The following is a 20,786-nucleotide window of genomic DNA, read 5'->3' on the forward strand; positions in this document are numbered from 1 at the left end:
AAGGATAAGGAATCAAAAGCGTCTCTCTCAATTTTATATCCTCAGCAGCAGCAGCACTTGCATTCTACTTTAGCTAAACACCACGAGCTGCAGTAATAATCTTTCTCAGTGGAGGAAAGTGTAAAAGTCTAAGCTACTGCTAGAAGAAAAAAACTGTAAAATTTCTGTAAAAAGGGTAACTGTTTTAGCAGGGAGAAAGCTTGATTATTTTTTCCTACATATGTGCTTTGTGAAGCTCAGGAAAGAAATGAAGAATATTCTCAAGACTGGTCTGGCTTCCTGGATCTTAGAGAATCAGATCTGATCCAGCCTCTGTTCAGACATGAAACAATCTCGACCTGCAGTCTTCCCTTTGCAGACACACATATAACCTTCTTCCTCCCCTTGTTAGTCAGTGACAAGAAACTGAGAAATAGGTAAACGCATATTGCAATGCCAAACATCTCTGCTTGGAAAACTGCAGCTGTTGTATATTCTTTGTTGTTCACGGTGCATACCAATTTGTGGGATATAGCTGGAAACCAAGCTCTTGAAGACAATTATGAAGCAAGATATGCAGAGTTGAATCCAATTTTCATTTTTAAAGCAAGTTGACAAATAAAGGGTGCTACTGCTGGAACAGTTCTGTCAGTTTTTCAAGGTACCTTTGACACACTGAGAACTTTTCTAAGTGCAACTGAGAGAGTGTCTGGAGAAGTAGCCTTCAATGTGCACTTAGGAAAGCATATACACACACGCACATGTATAGAATCATAGAACAGTTAGGGTTGGAAAGGACCTTAAGATCATCTAGCTCCAAACCCCCTGCCATGGGCAGGGAAATGTATTTATACTCATACATATGTCCATGCTCTCTTTCTATAATATGCACAGAACAGCTCACCTTTTTCTTTGTACACAATGAGTCCTAGGTAGTGCTGAGCCAGATGATATATCTGTAAAAGTGCCAAAGGACCCTGCCAGTCAGATTTCCTCACCCGCAATGAAATGAGTATCAACCAAGGTTATGACAGTTTCAAATATATATGAATATATTGTAACCACACTTCATTTGTCATTAAATAAACAAAATGTATGTTTCTATGTATCTGTCTATCTTGATACCTATTACATACAGGCATGCCACAGCAGTAAGAACTAGAAACCATATTGATTATGTTAGTTGAGAACCTTTTTCTGGCAATGGTGAAAGAAAATCTGATCATTCTGTTTCTGCTGTTTCTGGCTATCTGTGTTAATAACTGTAAGGCATTTCTGAGATATTTCTGGACCCTAGAGGGAAATGGCATTTGCTTGGACCTGTGAATACATCTCTCTATCTTGCTGAAGGTATCTGAGTAACAAACACTCATCTACCAATATGTCACTTTCATGAGGAACCACTGTTCTTCAGTGCATGTGCATATCAGCTGGATGAGCTGTGACATTTCAGCATGTTAATGATATTGTCTCTATTCTGTGCTAAAATGAAAAAATAGTATCTTGATCTCCTGGTTTGTTATTTTAGAGTACAAATTCTCAGTGGGGTACAATAAACAAAAAATTAGATGGCTTTCAGTGACTGAGCTTAAATGGCAAAAGCCAGGTTACATATCCATTGCGGACACATCAGTAAATTAGATAGTATTTCCCACAAAAGAGCTGGGTAGAATCACTGTCTCATTAGAGTTGGTGTTAAAACTGTAAGTGTGTTCCAGATGCTCTTACCGAACATTCCAGACAAAGAAAGAAATCAATTTGTGCTTTGTTTCCTTTCATTTAGTTTTTCAAAAGACAGTCACAGAGCTTGAAATTCACATTACCCACAAGAAACAAAAATAAATTCAGCAACGACCCCTATCACACGGTCAAGACCTTTCCCACACGTTCCAGATCAAAATAGCTTTGGGATTTAAATGTGTTATCCTATGCTGGTTAAAGTCAACATCTTTAGGCATCAAATGAAAAGAACCATAGTGCAATTACCGCTCTAAGATCCAGCACAAGTAAAATGAAAAAAGAAAAAAAAAAACATTTTAAAGGAAAAATATGCATTAGAATCACAATAGCCAACCAAGATCAGTTTTCCATCTGCCAAACACTGTTTCACAATGAAATAAAACCTGCTGAGCTCATCAAAGTGGTAAGTGCTTTACTGCGACAAACTCCAATCACTGTGAATCTAATCACAGGAAAACTAAAGAAGAATGTAATGAATTAGGTGGGAAAGGGATAACTGATTTTCATTTCTTTTATTTCTTATAGCATCTTCATCTGAATAATGTATCACAGAACCCTGGCTGAGCCTGAGATTAGAAAGAAATGTGTATAATACATAGTTTAGAAAGTCAGACTCAGCTGAGTCTGACAGCTTGTCAGACAGCTAAGATAACTGCATACCAAGGAAAAAGATGATGAAGAAGAAATATGTAGTAGTAGTGCATAGTCAAGCAGCATCATTGCAGTGTTAGTCCCAACAGAGGATAAACTGATTTGTTACAACTTTAAAACTTGTTTATACGCATGCTGGATCTTCTATTAGGATAGAATGAAGTGTTTGTTATTTTGTTGTTGTCACTAGCTTTACAGAGATCCTTGTTTAGAAGAGGCTCTGTTGTTTTCACCCTTTGCAAAGGGTGGGGACAAAGCTCTTGTTCAGTAAAGTGTGGAAGGGGAAAACTACTAATTGTGAGTGAAACAAACTCTCAAATACTGCTGTTAATACTACTGTATGAAGTTGTATAGTCCCATCTAGTGGTCAAAAATTACTTCACTGCATTGAAGAATCAAATAAAACACCTAGGCCAGAGTCCCAACAGATCTGTAAATGTTATTATCTGTTTAAGCATTGTACCAACATTCTCATGCTAGTTCCAGTTCTAGGCCCACTATATTTTGTTATACAATATCCTAAGGCAGAGCCATATACATGAATGCTCCATGTCCACAACTAATTCCAGTGAAAACAGATACAATTGCATCTTAAAACTGGACTCATCTAAAGAAAGCGAGCAATCATTGATTTTATTTTGTAGCTGACTTTGCTTTCTCAGAATATTTTCTTATAGTAAATGTCACTCTCTAATGTTATTCTGCAAAGCAGCAGCTGATGGTAGCATCATAAACAGCACTTTACAGATATTGCAGATTATATTGCTACCATCAACAGAGTCTTAAAACTAAGGAGAATTCCATTTTTCCTGCAATTGCAACACCTCTTTCACAGTCTCCAAAACAGTATTTCAATGAAGACTGAGTCCTGTTGCTAGAAATATGTATGCTTTTATTGCCAGCATGGGCAGTATTTATGGCTATTTAAAAATCTCTGGCATTTGCTGAAAATTGTTTAGGAACTGTTTTAATAAAGTTCAAAACCACCCTCCTTAATAAGCTAGTGAACAAATTAATTTCTAAGAGCATTCACAGTTTACAGTGTAACAGGCTGCCATTTTGGAAACAAAATTGCTGGTTGTTGTGATACAGCTAGATTTCTGGTATATGGCCTAAATCAAGGGCTAATGCTTAAGTTGCACGACCTCGATAAGGAATGTGACCAGCAACAAAACTCTGAAGCAAAAAAATTATTATTAAGCAGTAATTCTAAAACTGAATGTCTTTCCATTCTGTTCTGCTTGTATCTTTCCAATTTAGTGACCATTTGAGGTGGCATGGGATTTTATACCTTTCCTTTTTTTCCAAAAAAAATTCTCTTATTAGTGAAATATAAAATAACAAAAATTGCTCCTTTCTGATAGCTTTGGATCTGCAAATACAGTCTTCTCTACCTTTGCCACATTTCCTATAAACACTTTTTTCTTTTAAATGGTGTTACTGAAGTAGTCTAGTGAAAAAAAGTGATGTAGCAGCTGAACTAACTTGTCCTCCTTAGCCAATATTACTGCCTTGTTGACATCTGTATTTCCACAGATCTCTGATAAATCCAGTATTTTTACAAGCTTGCTATACTAGTTTTACCTACTGGAAATTCTAATCCTCCTCTGTACTAGCATGCAAATAGTTTTAGTAGCACTCCTCGCCAGCATGCTCTAATCCCATATGCCAGCACCACTAGCAATAACATTCAATAAAATTATTCTCAAACTCAGGCCTGCAGGCTTCCTAAAGGTAACTGCCTTTCATACTGTTCCTTCCCTTCTCAACATTACCTGTTTCACCTTCATTTTAGGAGTGCATTATCCATACCATAGTTTACTGTATTTTCTCATCTTGAAATAGTAATTGCCCTTCAGACACTAAATCAAATGATTTCCCAAACTCCAGACAGATTAACTCTACTGTATTTTTCTTGTCTATAAAATCAATTATGCTACCAAAGAAAGAGACCACATCATTGTGAGAATCTTTAAATCCATATTGTCTTTTCCCATTTTCCATTTGACTCTACATCTTTAGTTAATCCATCTTCAAAATATGTCTCAAAGTCTTCTCTAAGAGGTTGAACTGTTGTGGTCTATAGCTGTCCATGTCACTTTTCTCCTGCTCTCTTCAACAACACCTCAACACCTTCATATCATATATAACAGTCTCGTTTATTGCAATTCCCTGCTTGGTATTTAGATGATCTGCTGGACTGTGTCTAAAACCCATAAAACTAAAAAACATACCAGGTTCTTTATCCACAAAAAGAGTGCAGAGATCTTAGGCAGAAATGGGTGGAATAAAAGAGGAAAAAACACCTTCTCTTACTGCAATACCAACAATGTGCACAATGTTATACAAATTCCAGTTGAAATTACCTGTTGAAATAGAAAAGGTTTTTTGAGCTTTTATGGAATTTCAAATAAATCATGTTCTTACAAAGTCGTGGTAGTTGCTCACTAGACTTGAATGGCTCCTTCCTGGCTGCTACACTATCTGGGCAGAAAATCTGTCCTTTGGTGGTTTTAACTATGGATTTTTGACCTAAACAACAATGTGTAGATGTTAAACAATGTAAATCGCACTACAAGAACATTGTTTTGGACAATGAACAATACCTGCTTCTGAAATAGTTGGGGTCTAGGAGGCTTTAGCTCATTAGGTTAAAAATAAGCATTCAATACAAAACTAGTTGCTATGCATACCCTGCTTTCAGGAAAGTGCCTCTGTTCAAAAGCAATGCATAGGTTTAAGCAAGAGGATCTTCAAGGTATAATTAGATGCAGAAGCCAAAGAGCTCTCCTGATTAGAAATGGACTTGCTTAAATGCATGTTGCAGTTAATAGGCATTAATCATCATTGTACACATATCGGACTTAGGATATAGTCTGTCTTGTTCAGTTTCGCTGTTTGCATAGCTAAACCTTTAACAACTCTGCCTTCCTGAAAGTGAGACCCAACGCTGTATAAAAATTTGAGATAAATCAATAAATCTACTCCTTTGCAAGGCTTAGATTATTTTATTTAACTCAACTATAACTGAAACTGTTAACATAATTAGAGTTAAATGAATGCTATGATTAAAGGAATAAAAAATTACCTGCTTAATAAAGTTCTTTGAAATTTTACACACACACACAAAATGGCAATTTCTCCTAGCCTGACCATAAATTTGGCTGTCATGTAATGAGCAGAAAATGTCTGCACAAGTCATTAGAGAGCAAAATAGAAAACGAAAGAATCCATACTATACACATTTCAGTGCTACCTGTTACCAGGGTAAATAAAAATGGAATTTGGTTCAGTTTGCAAATAAAATAAGTCCTTCAGATATCACAATAGTTTAAACTACAAGTTCTTACCAGCCAGAGCCTAGAGTCCTGATTTTGGCATAGGCATAGGAAAAAAGATAGAATTGCAAATATCTCTGACTCTAAAATATTGTATGAGGAAGGGGAGGTTGAAGAGTTACTTAATATTTTAACTTTTCATTACCCCTTCCTCCTCTGAGCATCTTCTCTAATAGCTATTATATCTTGAATGGGGCATTGAGAATAAGGACGGACTTCATCTTTGAGTAGCTATGGGATGGACAGTGTTGCAGAAAGTTGGCAGAAGGCAAAATAGAAGTTTTTTTTCCTTAGGTCACTAGGTTGGAGGCCACAAAGGCCATTTGAAAGACTGACATTGGAAGCAGAGCTCTTTGGCATCAGGAACTCAAGAAGGTTATCTTTCTCGAATTGCTCCCTAAGCATCACCAGAAGCAAGGCAGCTTTTCATTACTTTCACTGTAGCTCTGTGGTGAAATGCCACAGCTAAGACCTTTATTTGTCATTGCATTCCCATTTCATCCTATCTTTAATATCTGGCCCCTTCTGATCTGTTCTTTCGCTTACCTTGCTTCTTATAGATGCGAAACTTTTGGGCTGGGATAGACTCCCGTTACCAATATATATTTCAGAATATATTGGATGGGCATCATATTTTTCATTTAAAAAATGGAAAATATCTACATTTGCTGTCTACTACCAAAAAACAAACAATGAAATATCTCTTAAGAGTACAGATATTGGAAGGATAATCAGGTATTGCTTTCTTTGAAAACCAAGAATGAGAAAGGCTTTATTTAATCTTTACTGCCTTGATGGCACTGCACAGCCTCTGCTTTGAATTGTCTTGCATATAACTTCCTAAACAAACAACAACAACAAAAAAGCAAAAATAAAATTGTCTTCATAGCTGGGGTATTTTTATTAGGGTATTTTCATTGTAGATCCCACTGCACAAAGATTTGAATGTATAAATATGTGCATAGGTAGTTTTGCTGCTCACATTTTCAAAATCAAGCCCTTTAACCTAAAATAACAGCTAGAGAAAACAGATTCCTAAAAACATGAATATATTTTCACTTCAGTTATTTACAATATATACATTGAGTAAGCTTCACAAGTGTAAGAAATTTGTCTGTCCAAACAAGAGTTGCAAGCCTCCCTCTTTTCCTATAATTGCTGCAGCTACTCTAATAACTTAAGACTGTGGGGCTTGTGAGCTTTCTTTTTAGCAAATTCGTCTTCACTGAACATTAGAAAGTTGAGGTTTATGCAATCTAAACAGATTATGATTCCCAACTGGTTATAGTTAAGGTTTGTCACATTAGCTGTTTGTATATGGCAGCCACAAGGATCAGATGAATTGCAACTGTCTGGTGAAACAGTGCTGTTATTGTATCTATTCTCTCTTAATTCCACTCCCCTCCTCCCCTTAAATATGGTTTGGCTTTTTAATTATTTTCACCTTTGCGTTTAGTCAGTGATGACCTCAGTAAGCATCTGGAAGCAGCCACTTGTTCCAGATGCCCTTTAAAGTTATAAAGTACATTTCTGTCACATAAATATGTGGTGGGATTTATTGTTGCGGACATCCATGGCTTTCAGAGGGTCAGCAGGATTAAAAATAATAATAATTAAAATGAACATTTTTATAAAAAAAACAACTGTAAAGCTTTATAAAATAAAAGCATTTGGATGGAATATTAATCTTCATACCTCAGGGCATAAACAAACCTCTAACTGGTGGGTTGCAGGAAGAAACTTTTTCCTTAGGGCAGATTTTATAGTTGCTTACTACATGTCTTCTTCCAGCTTTCTTTAAAACATGTTATAGCACTGAGGGTCACTGCTAAAAACAGAATACTAGAGTAGATGGAGAACAAGATTGTTTTTGCATGGCATTTCTTCTATTTCTCTCACATCACTTCAACACACTTTTCACTTAGAGCTACTATGTTCCAGATTTTACTAAACAGATTCTAAGCTGACCCTTTCTCAGCTTTTTTCTATTTTATGTTTTGCTGTATAGTTTATGCAGAGTAAGTTAACTTCAGCTGACTTATTTGCAGTACTTAAAGCCTCAGCTATGCCTTTCCCCTTATAGCCTCATTCACACATTCTGCTTTCCAGCTACAAAGTTCTGCTTTGTTTTGTCTGACAGTCTTCTGTCCTTTCTAGTTTGGTTTCTATGTTACTTGCGGCTTTTCAAGTCTTACTGCAAGCTTTTCTTCTCTCTAAACAAGAACAGTTGGCATACTAGCACTGCTTTACTGGGGGAAAAAAAAAATCCAGCAAAAAATCCCTATAGAGCATCCTGGTTTTCTTTCTATGAGCTGTATTTGCATCATACTGTTATTTTTACAATAACAAACTGGTTTAATCCATACCAAACTGATAACAAGTTAATTTTAACTATTACAGATGAAGTCTATTAACACTCAGATCCGCAGTTTTAAGCATGTGAGCCAGTTAAATAAAAAACTATAAGGAAACAGCTCCTTAAGAGTTCTGTGCCAAGAGATGTGTGAGCTGAAGGGGGAAAAAATAGGACAGCGTAGCCAAAATGAATCAAATATACTTACAGGCTGAGTTGGATGGTATAGTTCTGATAATCAAAAAGCCTTTTATTCTTGTGAATTTATATTGTGGCATACAAAATTGAATTAGTCTGTAGAAAATAAAGCAGTGAGCAACGTAAATTAACCCACCTAAAATAATATTTTTGTTTACTGATATTAATTTTGCATGCACATTTTTCATCCAGCTGTGAATCAACTATTTACTTTGTGTCACAAAGTACACAGCTTAAATGAGTAGGAGGAGAACAGATGCAGATGAGTTTAGTTATTCATTATACAAAAAGATGAATGACGTCTTGCTCAAGTATATGATGCAGTAAGAGAAACCTGAGAGTCTAAACTTTGTATAAGTTCTACAAGTATGATTTACTTGTGATTTACAAAGTATGTACTTTGTAACTGGTTACAACTTTTAGCTGTAACCAATTTGTTTCAGCATTTTCTTTAAGGTACCATTTCAAGTAATGACTTTCAGTATTTGTGTGATAAGTATGGTCCAGTCAGGAGATGGCAAAACATAAAGTGTTATGACAAATATGTCTTTTTTCTTTCCACTGCTGTTTAATCTGACAGTGATTCCTGAATATCAGCCAGATCTTTATTGGGCTTCTCAGTGTTTTGTACGATGTTCAAGTCTGGACATTGTTCTGCAGGTTTGCTTGCCTTGGTTACGAGGTTTTCTTTAAATACCATGTATACAGAGTTTATTACAGAAGCACCCTCCCATACTTTATTCTGTCTATGATTTAGTGCAACTAAATGTGCACAGAACTGAGCAAAAGTGATGATCTTGACTGTCATTCTGTGATTATATTGTTTGGTAGGTGCTGTGGATAGTAAACCCCCCATAAGTCAAAGAACAAGAAGTGTGAAAGAGTCAGGCTGAGGGGACGAGTAATAAAGTAGTTTAAAGACAAATTGTGTGAGAATGTCAGATTTGCGTTTTGAAAATGAATCCTCTATCCGTCTCTAGCATTCACATTTCTATTCCTTTTATTCAAAGTAATAGGTGATAATGATTAAACCTTAAAGGACTCAGATCAGAGACTGGGGAAGGATAAGTATTCATCTAGTTCAGCCAGATGTTTGCACTTCACTAAAATATGGTTGTATGAAAATTTGTTTTTTGGTGCAGTAGTTAAAAAAAAAATCAGCTCAGATCATATCAGGATTATTATTTTTTCAATCTTTCCCTGAAGTTTTTGTTTAGCTTCTAACTCGCTTGTAGGCAAAGCAAAAGAAGGCTTTTCTTATTGTGAAAAGAAGGCTTTTTCTAATGTTGTGAAACTAATTCACAACATTATTGGAATGAGAATAGCTGTTACAGGACCTCAAGTGTTAGACCATTCATGCAGAGGGAAAGTATTTGAGTTCAGGCTTCCTCAAATACAGGACACCCAGAAGATAATGCTCTCAGTATCTTCTTATGACATTATAACAATAATTGTAATGTCCCTAGAACCCTCATCTCTTAATTTATATCCTGATCATGAAACCATATAGCCTCAGTCACACTTCTGTACTGTGAACAGCATAGGACAGCTTCAGTGCATTGCATTCTTCCACCTTTCACAAGCTCACTCAGTCACGGCCAGACACTCTAATGAATATTGTTAGTGCAGAGCTGGGACCCACCTACCCAGCAGTGCTGAGCTTGTGCTGTTCAGCACAATTACAGTGCAAGCTCAGCTCAACACTGAGCTTGTTCATGGACTTCTCAGCTCAGAGCAGAAATAGGAAGGAAGACTTATAGAAATAACCTATCTTATTCCTCTTCTCAATACAAATCTTTACAGAAAATGGAACAGATTTGCCCTCAAAATCTGTTCCAAACCTTTTTTGTTTTTTCTCCACACAATCCCTCAGTGAGTTGAGATCTTCTTCAACACATGTACAGATGACAATTATATGAAACCTTTCTCCTGGGTGGATAATGGTGCTTGTCCCAGTCCTCTCAGATTCATTCCACTTACACTTTTCCAACTACTTACTTTCTGAGCATGGGCATCTTTGTGAGCTGTTCTGTCAAATTGCGATTCAGCTGAGTCTCACCCATGTGAATCACACTGTGAAAGTTGAGGAGAAATTTCATGGTTTTAGAACTGAACTGCAAGAGGCAGAAGGAAATAAACCTTCCCTAGTATTTTTTTAATTAATCTAATTGTTATATATAATTGTATAATCAAAAATTAATTGTTTTTCAAGTTAAACGTAATTCTTCTAATAGCCCCTTTTACTGAACATATCAACATTTCTGCTGCAACTCTGCCTTTTGAGTCAATAGTCTGAATGCTTGAGCAATTTACTATATGTTGCTTTCCTATAGTTCACAGCTAGGGAAATTAATTTAATTTTGTCCAGACTCAAAGCAAATGTTTGACTAAATGCAATTAGTTTACTGATACATGAACAAACGTAGGACAGGATTTAATTACATTTGCAGAAATTTAATTCATCAGGTTGATTTTTTTTCCCTAGTATTTAGTGGACCTTGCCAGGTTCAGTATAAGTAAATCACCCAAAATACTAAAGCAATTTCTTCTACACTCCTCTTCAAAGAAACAACCTGTATAGCTAATCAATAGCTATATACTCTTTGTACAATCGTATGAAGGAAACATTCCTTTTTTTTTCCTATTTTCTGGAATACCATCAAGACAGGCTGTTGTGTAGCAACAATGTGTTTGTAGAATGTGTCTAATGGGCACATTAGGGCAGGATTTGCCACATTGACTTTCTAACTCAGAGTTCTGTCTCCAACAGTGGCCAGTAACGAATGTAGGAAAAGAAGATATAAGAATTATTATAGCAGATAAACATGTGGTGACTTATTCAAAGAATATTTCTTTGAAAATATTTGACTTACTGTCTTGAATCATAAGAAATAATTTCCAGTCTACCAAGTGTAACTGTGCTTAACCTTGCCAGACAAACGTATGTATTCAGTCTCTTCTCTCAGATTAAGATTGCAGTTTTACTAATATCACATGGCAATGAATTCATAATTCTAATATTTTATTGAGAAAACATGACTGTTTCTAGAATTACCCATAAAGGGAGAGGTAGCATCCACCATTAACAAACCATGGCCACCCTATGGTCTTTTACTGGTCCCATGTTGCTGCCTTTTTTTGAGCCCTTTTGATGTTTCTAGTCATTTTAATTCTGCTTTAGAGGTGTGCATATTTATATTAGTTTCTCAGGCTATAATCTTTAAAGTATGCTGTTTTGGTTCAAGCCACTTTTTGAACTCCACCATGAAGTACTTTTTTAATGTTAGAATTTCTTTTTATCTGTCTGCTCTGATTTCGTGACCTCATTTAAGTAGGAAAAGAGCCTCGGTCCTGCACTAATCCCTCATCAGCTTTTTTTAGGCTTAGAGACAACATTTTCATAATAATCTTTCATTATTATGATAAATTATGATAAATGAAATCTCAAGACTATAATCTTGAGTTTCAAACTTATTTCTTCTCTCTATATAATGGACTGCTCTAACAATAAGAAGCAGGAACTTAATATTTTGCAGACTTAGTAAATTTTTTTTTTTTTTTTTTTTTTTTTTGCAGGTGCAGTTCAAAGTTATTTTTAACAAAAAGACTTTTGGAAATTTACAACTTTTTAAATCAGCTTTTAAACTATTGCCTAGAAGGCTATTACTTCAATCAGGATATGCCACAAATCTTTCATTTTCTTAATATTAATTGCTAAATCATTCATTATAAAAGCAAACAACCATAGCCTAGGCTTGAATCTTATTTACATGATATTAATGGAAAAATTACCAAGGCCATGTAACACTGTTAGCAACTCTCTACTTACAGGAGAAAGTTGAATGTCATGGTTCCAGTGCTCAGCAAATTCATTCAGAGACACTCTGCCTGTGTTGTCACATGAACCACATAATCATAGAATCATGGAATCATAGAATAGTTAGGGTTGGAAAGATTAAGATCATCTAGTTCCAACCCCCTTGCCATGGGCAGGGATGCCTCACCCTTGACCATGTAACCCAAGGCTCTGTCCAGCCTGGCCTTGAACACTGCCAGGGATGGAGCATTTACCCCTTCTTTGGGCAACCTGTTCCAGTGCCTCACCACCCTCACAGTAAAGAACATCTTCCTTGTATATAACCTGAACTACCCCTGTTTAAGTTTGAACCCATTACCCCTTGTCCTATCACTACAGTCCCTTATGAAGAGTCCCTCTCCAGTATTCTTGTAGGACCCCACCAGATACCGGAAGGCTGCTATGCGGTCTCCACGCAGCCTTCCCTTCTCCAGGCTGAACAGCCCCAACTTTCTTAGCCTGTCTTCATAATCACTCAATTTACCAGACTTTTACTTGATCTTATTAGCAGTCTATGGTATTTTAGCAGCAAAATAAATTCAGATTCCATTTCTTTTCCTAATATATTTCAACTAGCAAAAAAAAAAAAAAATTAGATTACAAGAAGAAATTATTCACAATGTGGTGAATTACTGCAAATCATTTATGATCTAATAATTGCTTAGAAGACTGGATTTTCCTGGATTTTTCTCTGGATTAGGAGCCATTTATTCTCTCTAAGGAAACTTAAACCCAGCAAAAAAAACCCTTATGAGTTCTGGCTAAATTGACCAATATGTGAATGTGGTTTTAGTTGATGTAGATAAAATTTGTGTACATAGACTATCCAGAATTTTTAACAATGGCAGAACTATTGCTTACTTGAGAAACACTTTTACAACCACTTCGATACTTCTGGTTTGCTATTCAAAAGCTATTCTGAATTCCTGCTTTGAATTATTTCAATGCACTTTTACATTCTTGGTGAAGCTTTGTTCTGCAAGCATTTATAAGAAGTAAAGAGCAAGCAAAGTGAAACAGTTATAAGCAAGTAAAGGGCAAAGATCTGTCAATCTTTGGACAGATTTCTTAAATTAGCAAGAAGGAAGAATTAGACAGAGGGAAGAAAAAAGGAAAAAATAAACTGAAAATGGCCTGGATTTAAAAAAAAAAAAAAAAAAAAAGAAAAGGAGGAAAAAAAACAAACAAGGAGCTTGAGTTCTAGGATATATGATACACATACACACACATACAAACAGCCATACAATTATCTATGTATGTACCACACATATACACATAACGTACACAGGCGCAACCATACATAGATGTTGCCAGAGAACAACAGAAAAATTACACAGCTTGATGGGTTTTCCATCTTTGCTACTTTCAGATGTCTTTGTTGCTGCCTCAATTGCAAGGATATTACTATATTTTGGCTTATATTACATTTCTTTAACAGAATTCTCAATGCTTTAGAAAAAGGGTTCATACACAGTTACATTTTATTTACACAGGAAAAAAAAGTGGAGATGAGGTGTCACAGATCCTTTAACTTCAGTGTTATTTCCTGTGGAAAAAGAATCTCAGTTCAAAGCTGTGATCAGTTTCATTTATAAGTAAAATCACAGAAGCGCCACTATAATATCACATTTTTTACTAGTTGTTTTGGAGTAAAAGATCCAAGGAATGTTGGCACAACAGCAGCTAAACCAACCGTGGATCTGAGAATCCTCAAAAGACTACAAGAAGGGGAAAAAAAAAAAAAAAAGCTCTCCGTAACAAATGCCCTAAGATGAGATAACTGTAAGTTATGTAAGTTCTGATAGCTATATGGATAACACTGAGCCCACAGCAGCTATATACAATACACTGAGGGCAGGTTAATTGACTAAAACCAGCCTTAATCTGAATTATTCATCAATCATGGCTAACTGTGTACTTCTAGGCTAGTTACCACACTAGACAATTAGATTAATACCAATCCCAAAACTATAGGAAATTTTTATTTATTAATCAGAATTAAATATGAAAAACAGTGCTGATGAAATGGTAAGTGGCAGGAAAGCTTGCAGAGAGGCAAAGGCAGTTGCCAAGGGGGCCACAATGGAATACTATGGAATAATCTGGCATACTGCATCCAGTTTTGGTCCCTGCTACGCAAAAAAAAGATGTGGACAGGCTGGAAAGGTTCCAGAGAGAAAGGCCACAAAGATGGTCAAAGGACTGCGAATTCTGCTGTGTAAGGAAAGACTGAGAGAGCTGAGGTTGTTCAGCCTCGAGAAAAGAAGGCTCAGGGGAGACCTTATTTCCATGTTCCAGTATTTAAAGAGTGGCTACAAAGAAGATGGAGACTCCTTTTTTACAAGGAGTCACATGTTAAGAAAAGAAGGGTAATGGGCACAAGTCACTCCTGGGGAGATTCCAACAAGAGGAAAATTTTTCACAATGAGAACAATCAGCCATTGAAATAATCTCCCCAGCAGTGGACACTTTTAAGATTCAGCTGGACAGGGTGCCAGGACATCTAATCTAGGTCATGCTTTGCCTAGAAAGGTTGGACCAGATGACCCCTTCCAACCTGGTATTCTATGATTCTTCCAAACCAGCATGATCCATCCTACTGCCAAGTATGCATAGAGGAGACAGAACCCTCACCACATGAAAAAGTTGTAGAAACTGATCTTATATGTGGGCACAAAGAATGACATGTGGATAATCACATTCTCTTATTTTGGAAAGAGAGGAAAAAGTAATTTTTAGCTGAAAGATGCAATTTTTCAATGGCACACTACTTGTCTTCACAGGAAGCTCAATTAGAAGCTCCTACAATTAGATTCAGCCTATCTATTACACAGACAGAAATTCTGCAACGCAATTTAACTTACAAGAATTAAAATCATGATGACTGGGATCTCTGCCCTTTTACCTGTTCAGTGCAAAGCCTCATTCTGAATTCTCTTGTATCTAAGTATTTGAAAAACTTGTATGGAAGAGTGATTAACTTTGGTGAAATTACTTTTCATTAACCCCTTTTGACATTAGAAAATAATACACTTTAATGAATTAATACTGAAATTAATGTTAATTGATACCTAGAAGATATTATAGCTCCTTGAAAAAGATTTTATATTTTATTCCAACAGGCACCTCTTATTCTCATTAGATCTTTCTTCAGAGCACTTTTTCTCTGTGTGAATATAAAAGTAGTTTTCACAAGGAGTTGCTAAACAATTTCTTTGTGACCATAGCAACATCCCATGATAAATGTACATTTCCCTGGAAAATAGAATTAAATTGATCCATATTAGTGATGCTAAATAGCAGTCGTTCAAATAAATAGTCTTATTCAAGTCAAAGAGATTACTTTTTTGAGAACCTAATTTTGGTAGATATATACTTTTATGTTTTATATGCTTTATACTAGAAGCATTATTTAAAATTCAGACCCTCTTCAAATGAAACAGGATTTTATGGTCAGAAGATAGAAAAAATAGCAGCATGAAAGGTAATGAAAATTACAAGGAGCTAACGCAGTGAATCTTGGCCCTTTCATGCCAATTAGCTGAAATAACTTCAGAGGAAAACTCGTTCCCTCTGTTGGAATAGAACAAATTCATGAATGAACTTCTTAGTTTACAGGAAAAACAATAAGATCAGTGTGATTGTATGTTATTTAATTATGTCAATTAATAGGCAATGTGAATCAATGCACAGAAATATAAATGAAATACAGAACTCAGATTGGAAAACCATTTTTCAAAATCCCAAACTGCACTGTTAAATCACAAATCTATTTGCAGCTAAGGAGTGCAGACTTCAAACCAATATATCTAACTACCAACGTTTATTTATGTGCAACATCAATGTGATTTAGACACCTAAATCCAACAACCACTCTGAACATACCAGCCTGAATTACAATCTTTTGGAGCAAGATAAGCTCTGAAGTAATGTTATGCAGCTGCATTGACAACATCTAGAATTTTACTGTATATAAGGCATGTCATACATCTGAGCTGAAAGAGAATCAGAGCAGCTGCCTGTAAATAATAGTATCCGGACACGATATAAGGTGCTTAAGACACTCTTTTAGGAATAAAACACTGAAAACAGCTTCTGTTGTCATCATGTCTAACCCCCTGTTACCTGAGACAATCTGTTTCATACAGCCTAGTCCCTTTCATAAGCACTCTCTCGTCAAATTGGTTAGATGGCATAGCCTTAGCAGACCTGAAGAAAGGCTACTTTAAACACTCATTCTTCTTACAGCTTACCAGCTCCCAACTAATCTAATGTTTGCCATATATGTATTCATCATCTTTGATCCTTTGTCTCACATGCATTTGCTCTTTGACAAGCACAGTTTCTCCATGGAATTTAAACAGCATTGCTTCTCCTTTTAATAAATTTCAAGCAAGCAACAATACAATCTACGAGCTAGATAGAAAAAGACAGACTCTTTCAGCACTCTGGTAAAATGAGCTCCTTATTTTTATGCTTACTTCAGCAGCCTTTCTCTAAGCTTCCCCTAGATGACCAGAATTGAACAAAGTATTCAGGTCAAGGGCACAACAGCAACTTCTGGTTCTGTAATGGTTTCAGTATTTCAGTAATTGAGTGGAGCATTGTCTTTCTATTTCCACAAATTCTTGGAAGTTATCACATTAAAAAAGACACAGCTAAGTGTAGCAGCAGCATTTGTGGTGGAAACATGGCGGTAAGCAGAAAAGAAACCCAGTTTCTCACCACCTTGTCTGTAAAAGTTCTGCTGCTCAGATAAGTTGTTTGATGGTAACAGCCCCAGAGCTGCTTTGGTCTCATGCTTCCACCAAAACAAACAAACAAGCTATGAATCTCATCAGTGCAAAACACTGCCACTCCAAACTGGATTTATTTTATGTTCAGGTTGGAAAATTTGGACACTCCCAAATCTTGGAATACTGTCCAATTCAAAACAATCAAGGTAAAATAGTCTCATTTAATACTGTAGGGAAATCTCAGAAAAGTTTGGTGTATAAGGTGTTAACAAATGCTTTATTTTTATTTCCACTGTTCATTTATTCATTACCACTATTTTTTTAATATGATCTTTCTTTCCTCAAACAGGATTCTCCATGTATTCAGATATGTGAGAAGGAATTCATCTACTCTGAACAAAAAGTTTTCTCACATTCATCTGGCAGAAATACACACAACACTATATCTGAGAAAAAGTACAAAGTATCATATGAAAGCTATCACTGTTTAATGCTAAGAAAGAATAACATCTTCTACCCAATTAGTGAGCCAATTGAGAAAAATATCTACGTTACATCATAATATGCTATCAGATAAGAAATTCCAAAACAAAATGCAATTTTAATTTTAACTATCACCAGATGAAACTACAGAAATAACACCAAATGCTTACTGGAGGCATTGAAAACAGAGATAATTTTATTGCAGTCATTTCCAGAGGTGAGCTAATGCAATCTGTAAGAAATATTGTTGACCTTGCAGTGTCTGTAACATTCAATAAACATCTAGTACAATCTACTAACATTTTCTTAAAATTAGTCTGTAACAACACTGTATCGTCTAGTAAAATGAACACATCTGATATGACCAGCAATATTAATACTCCCAAATTTACAACAGAGAATCCTAAGATAGCTAGTTGAACAATTTCATGCCTGTAGTGTTGGTAAATTAGCACAGAAATAGTGTCAGTGTAATTAGCTTGTTTAAGATTTTAAAAAAGTAACAGCTGTATCAGTACCCTCTCCAGTGTTGCTACAGGATCAGAGTATTTTGTTATTAATCACTCCTGTAAACAAATAAGGAAGGAGTACAGTCACACAGAAGATGTAGGTTTTTACACTTTTAATCACAGGAGATTTAACTAGTAGAATAAAAATCCACCAGATTAAAAACTATTTTTAAATCCCTTCTTTATTTTAATTGAATACCTTCCTTCCAAAACATTCATTGGAGCAAAATCTCACGGTGAGGGAGGAGGGAGAGAGAGATCCAAACCAAAACCAAAACCAAAACACACACAAACCAGCACATAAGGGTGAAAGAGAGCTCTTCTAGTTAAAAAGTAATATATATATAGTATGAGTGTGGCTAACTAAGAACATCTGAAACTGATATTTATGCTGTTATTTGCGGGATTCTGCATTCTAGATTTACAAGAACACATTCAAATATGTTTACATAAGGTTTAGAACTTCAGAGGAAAATTCTGCTGTGTTTCTTACAGCAGTGAGGAAACACAGGTTAATGGAAAAGAATAAGTTGATTATAGGTTGCAGAAACATTCTGACTGAAAAATATCTATTAGCACTAATTGTAATAGCCAATAGATCAGTTGTGTTCATTTCCAAAGCTTGATTTCTCTTCTGTTTTATCATTCTGCACAACAATCACCTATCTTTTCCATTAGTATTACCAGCTGTGACTTTATTCCCCCCATTTGTGTTTTGTTTTTTTTGGGTTTTTTTTTGCAATTTTTCTGTAGTACATGATTCTGAAAGCATTCTTTGCAAAGACTATAAAGGCATAATCTAACCCTAAATTTAACTTAATTAACACTTGATCATCCTGTAGAGCTGGTTTAATTCAACATACAATTATTGATATGATACTTTAAGTTACAAAAATGCTCACATTTGCAAACTTCTCAGAAGAAACATAAGATAGTAAGCGTAAAAAGTGGGAAATTGCTCTCATCAAACACCATATTGAAAACTGCTGCTCACATATTCTAAGTAAAAGACTGAACTGCATGGAGGTGACTAACTTAGATTACACTAGTTCTCTTTTGTGTAAGCAAAAGCACTTCAGTTATTTACTCAAGTTGACATGCAAGACTGACACTACTCAGCAACGATGTCTACAGCTGAGATTGTTAAAGTTGCCTTTTCCCAAGGAGCTGGGATGCCAATGGCAGTCAGGAAACACAGGCCTTTCAGCATCACAAACCCTGACCAGCATGTAACAGGGCCACCTGTTAGCTCACTGCTAACAGGTGCTGTCAGCTCACCACCATTTTCAGGAAACAGTATTTACCTTTGCTGCAGGGAAATTAAGCCCAAGCAGAACTTTATCTTGGGAACACCTGGGGTCCAAGCAGCAGACTGCAGATTCAATCTCTACAAAACAGGTATAACACAAAGAAATTGGTAGCCACTGTTTTAACCAGAAGAACCAATTGGGTCCATTGAGATCATCGGGTCATATTCTCAATGAAAAAATTTTGTTTGTCCTAGTAAAAGCACTAGAATAAGCACATGAAAAAATGAAATAAAGTTCCATCAATCCTCACATCAACCTGAATTTAAAGTTAGATCCTAGGTATGATGCTGGCGGGACAACTGTGCCGAACTCTCATTTGCCAAACCAGGAAAAAATGTGAATATGAATGATTAAGCCAACATTGCATAACCAGGGGACAAGAAGGTACAGAGATGGCATCCCAGCTATGACAAGAGATTGCAGACAGACTCCTTGTCCCAGCAGTCAGGCTCACCTGTACATGTTACTATTTATTATCCCATAGGGTAATACTGAAGAGGAAATCATAGAATCATAGCATAGTTAGGGTTGGAAAGGACCTGAAGATCACCTAGTTCCAACCTCCCTGCCATGGGCAGGGACAACTCACACCAGACCATGTCACCCAAGACTCTGTCCAACCTGGCCTTGAACACTCTTTCTCAGAGAGAGATTAGTTTAAGAAAACCGGTTTTTTGCTGGTACTCTCAACACTGAAATTCAGTCCATTCTTTCAATGAAGCACTTTTCTGTTCAAGTGTTACATCCATATGGCAGTGTTACATCCAGTGAGCAAGAATGTAAGTCAGGTACTGAAGAGCCTTCAGCTTACAAACTAAAAGAACATAAATTATATCCATCCCTTATCAGCTTTTACTAACAAACAGCATCATTTCAATTTCATTGGAACCTGTCCCACAAGCTAATTTTCATGTATGCTTCATTCTGTTCTTGCGTCTAATCTAGTATCTCAGCAGAAGGCAGAAGTAAAAACCTTTGTGTCATCACTGTACCAAGAACACAAAAGCCAATATGTCATCGCATAAATATTAGTGTAATGACAATAATATATATCCTTTTTCAAAGGAACCTATGTGGCCATTTCCATCATCTCCTAATTAATTTAGGCAAACAAAAGAACATGTTTGTCCTTTGAAGAGTATACATACATCTATCTAATGGTTTTATTACAGGCTCTACATAAAGCTATATTTGAGTTATTTCAATTTATATTTAAATCAATATTTATTAAAATATGTATTTATAAATATATCCATTAGACATACATAGAGAAAAAAAATAGGAAAGGTTCAGTATTACCTTCTGCTAGGACGCTCAATTAGAAGAGAGATCTTTACTGAAGAATCGAAATGCCAAATCTCACACAAGCAAGAGGTAGGAAAATACACGTATTCCTATTTCAACTGACCTTTAGATCAATGAACTATTTCTTTTGCCCTAAGTGCCTGTTGGACAGCCACGGTCACAAAACACCACTGCTGACCTTCAGCCTTCAATTCTTCTCACATACCATGAACTACAGTTCAGATTACGCTTAACATCTCTTGAGCCATTAAAAAACACCCCAATTTTGCCTCCAGGACGCTTACTGTAGCTCCTACTTTCTTTTCTTTTCAGTATTTAAAAAGCCAGA

General features: G+C 35.9%; 1 long non-coding RNA gene across 2 annotated transcripts in view; it reads right to left on the bottom strand.

The window, feature by feature from the left end:
• Positions 1 to 19,228, bottom strand: part of LOC115610837 — a 57,579-nt gene extending 38,351 nt beyond the window's left edge. For both annotated transcript variants that reach the window (XR_003992354.1, XR_003992355.1), the window contains exon 1: positions 19,148 to 19,228. This is a non-coding gene — a long non-coding RNA (uncharacterized LOC115610837). The remainder of the gene's footprint in view (positions 1 to 19,147) is intronic.
• Between the last annotated feature and the right edge of the window lie 1,558 nt (positions 19,229 to 20,786).

Source organism: Strigops habroptila, chromosome 7 (assembly GCF_004027225.2).
Source record: "Strigops habroptila isolate Jane chromosome 7, bStrHab1.2.pri, whole genome shotgun sequence".
NCBI classification, from domain to species: Eukaryota; Metazoa; Chordata; class Aves; order Psittaciformes; family Psittacidae; genus Strigops; species Strigops habroptila.